Source organism: Monodelphis domestica, chromosome 1 (assembly GCF_027887165.1).
Source record: "Monodelphis domestica isolate mMonDom1 chromosome 1, mMonDom1.pri, whole genome shotgun sequence".
Taxonomy (NCBI): domain Eukaryota; kingdom Metazoa; phylum Chordata; class Mammalia; order Didelphimorphia; family Didelphidae; genus Monodelphis; species Monodelphis domestica.
The window spans coordinates 724,969,339-724,972,774 of record NC_077227.1 but is presented as its reverse complement, the minus strand read 5'-3'; positions in this window follow the sequence as shown (position 1 = coordinate 724,972,774).

The window sequence follows — 3,436 nt, the reverse complement described above, 5'->3', positions numbered from 1 at the left end:
CTGGCCCCTTGCCCAGCTTGGAAGGAAGCCAGGGTGTGACTGGTGTGATATTAAGTCCTGTAATGTAATAGCAGCTGAGGTACATTTAATAAAATCCAGAGAGTTTGGGAGCCCACATGCTAGAGAGGAAGAGAGGAAGGTTAACTGGCAACTGCCCATCAGAGATAGAGTTCTCTGGCTCCAGATTGCCTTCCCAGACTTATTACACATCACTCTCTGATGGGACAACAGGGTCACACGAAGCCATATTTGAACCCAGGCAGAAGCTCCTGACTCCAGGACTGGTTCTCTATTTGCTGAGCCTCTTAGCTGTGTATTCATTAGAACTCTGAACCCTTGGACTTCATCCCCCAGAAGTCCTTCAGTATTTCTCAGCACCCCTTTTCCTGTGCCTCCACGTTTGCGTGGTCATGTTATTGTTTTATAAGTTCCATAGCTCCTCCCTCTTGCTCTCTTCTCTGGTAACAGGGCTGGGTTTAGGTAGTTCTTTAGTTATTATTAATAAAACTTTTAAAATATAATAGTTATTGAATATTAATTTTAATCTTTACAGTTGCCCCATACAATCTCCTTTTTAATTGTGTAAAATAGAGGGTGTTCCAAAAGTTTTTTTACAGTTTTAATCAAAGGCAAGTGATTCGGAACATCCTATGTATAGGATTTCCAAAGGAAATAAATTCTAATGAAATATTTTCCCCATTCATGTTCACGGACTCTCTGAAATCTCTCTATAGATCCCATGTTAAGAATCCCTGTGTAGTTAGTTTGTAGGCATGCTTCATCCACTAGGCTTTTCTTATGGACCGTTAAGCCAAATTCATTTTAGGTGATCATGAATCTACTTTAAAGAACTCTGCACTGTTCCAGGCTTGAAACCACTGGCCCAAGACAGTACTGAATGGACCCTCGACATCTCTAGAGGAGCCTTCTTCATTTTGGGCTCTATACTGGATCTATTTCATGAAAATGATGGACCCCTGTGGCAAGTCTGCGTCTCCCTACTTTAGACCTCACATGGCATAAATGATCACAGGTTGGTCAAGTAGAGTTAGCTCCACTGTTACATCCACAAGGAATTTGATGGATGCTTAGAGGGCAACTTGTTGGAGGTGAACTTTTAAGGAGGTGTTTACTATCCTCAAGCAAATGCTTTTTTAGAGTCAACAAACAATGAGTACATGGGATCTTTCAGTCTTGACACATTTCCTTCAATTCTGTGAAAGTAAGATAGGTTCTACTATAGAATATCACCTCCTCTCCCCAAAATATCCTCATCAAAGATATCCCCAATATAAGTGTAAATTATTTTCATAAGATTTTATCTAGATATTAAAAATGGCACATGGGTCAGTAGTAAAATTCTCCCACTTGCTATTTTTTGCGGTAATAACATGGTCATATATCTTTTTCTCCTTAATTTACATCATCCCTAGCACTGACCCAGAAAAAAAAAAACTGGGCTACTTTCACTTCCTTAAGAAGCCCATCTGGGACTTTGAGGTTGAAATCCACATATGGTGGCTCCATTGTCTTTCCCAGATCTTTTCCCATTTTTTGTCTGTTTGATGAAGCCACTGAAGGATCACTGGCTTCAAGTCTTTAGGTGTATCTTGGGGTCCTGTTCTCATACACAGTGACTTATTCCAGACTGTCTCTGTCCTCTACTTTGACAAACTTGATTTATCTAAATCTGGGCTGACTTTTGCCTTCCCTTGGGCTATCCTCTTTGAGTATACTCTTGGACTTCTAGCCATTCTCTTATGAATTCCTGGACTGAGTGGAGATATTTATTGATGTTCTTTGGTCTTCTTTATAATTTTTCCATCTACTGACCTTTTAGATCTTTGTTGGGGGCCTAATGGGAGAGCTGGGAGACCTTTTATGTCCTCATATTAATCAGAAGTCTCTTTCTCAAGTTCCTTCTAGAATTTCTCTAAGTCTTCATTCTCTGTGATGGTGATAGAACATTTTGCAATTGTTTTCATGGTGTTTTGATTTCATTTTTGATATGTGTTAACACAGACTGAAACTCAACACACCCAAAATTGAATTTCTCTGATGCTATCCTTCCCCTTCTTGTAACTGAGACACCCAGGCTTGAAGGTCTTGGATTCTGTCCTCTCCCTCCCTGCCATATTGAATCATTTGCCATGTTTCTCTATATCACCAGTTGTCTTATGTCTCGTGTCCATTCCTTCCTTCCCACTCAAAGTTATTACCTTAATTTAAGCATTCATTATGATTTCTTTATCAGTGTTTGCCTGGACTCTTGGTCTCAATGATTCTCTTTCCATCCTCCTTGCCACTGCTGCCAAATCTAGTTCCCAGGAACTTGAATGAATTAATCTTGGGCAAAGTAAACAGAACTGTACAATGGCTGTATGTCAACAAAAAAAATGATTAGGGGCATCTAGGTGACTCAGTGGATATAGCACCATGCCTGAAGACAGGAGGTCCTGTGGGGGTCTCAGACACTTCCTAGCTGTTTGTCCCTGGACAAGTCACTTAACTCCAATTGCCTAGTCCATCCCACTCTTCTACCTTGGAACCAATACTTAGTATCCGTCTTTTTTAATTATTATTCATTTCCAAATTTTATTTTATTTCCCCCCAATTACATGCAAAAGCAATTTCAACATTTTCCCAGGAATATTGAGTCTCAAATTCTCTCTCTCCTGACCCTCCCAATCTGGCCCCCCATTAAGATGGTAGCCAATCTCCTATAGATTTTCCATGCAATCACATAAAACATTTTCCCATAGTAATCCTTTTGTGGAAGGAAACTCAAATTTTAAAAAAATTAAGAAAGAAAATTTTGGGGGGCAGCTGGGTAGCTCAGTGGTTTGAGAGCCAGGCCTAGAGACGGGAGGTCCTGGGTTCAAATCTGGCCTCAGACACTTCCCAGCTGTGTGACCCTGGGCAAGTCACAACCCCCACTGCCTAGCCCTTACCACTCTTCTGCCTTGGAGCCAATACACAGTATTGTCTCCAAGACAGAAGTTAAGTGTTAAAAAAAAAAGAAAAAGAAAAAATTTTAAAGTTTCCAGAGTCTGGATTCAGACTCTATCATTTCTTTTTCCCTGGAAACATTTTTGATATGAACAATTTTTTGTCTCTTTTCAAGTCATCTTAGCTGATCATATAGTTTAATAATTTTCAAAAATAGCCTCTAGATTTATATATCAATTCAATAGTCATTTTATGTTCACTTTTATTCATCTCTCTAATTTTCATCATTTCTACTTTATTTGGAGATTTTATGTTTGTTTGTTTGTTTTTAATTACATGCCCAATTCCTTGGTTTGTTCTTTTTTCTTTTGTTGATAAAAGTGTATGAAGATTTAAAATTTGCCCCCTCGGAATGGCTTTAGTTGTCTCCCATATGTTTTGGAACGTTGTCTCTTTAGTGTCATTTTCTTTGATGGGATTTTCCATT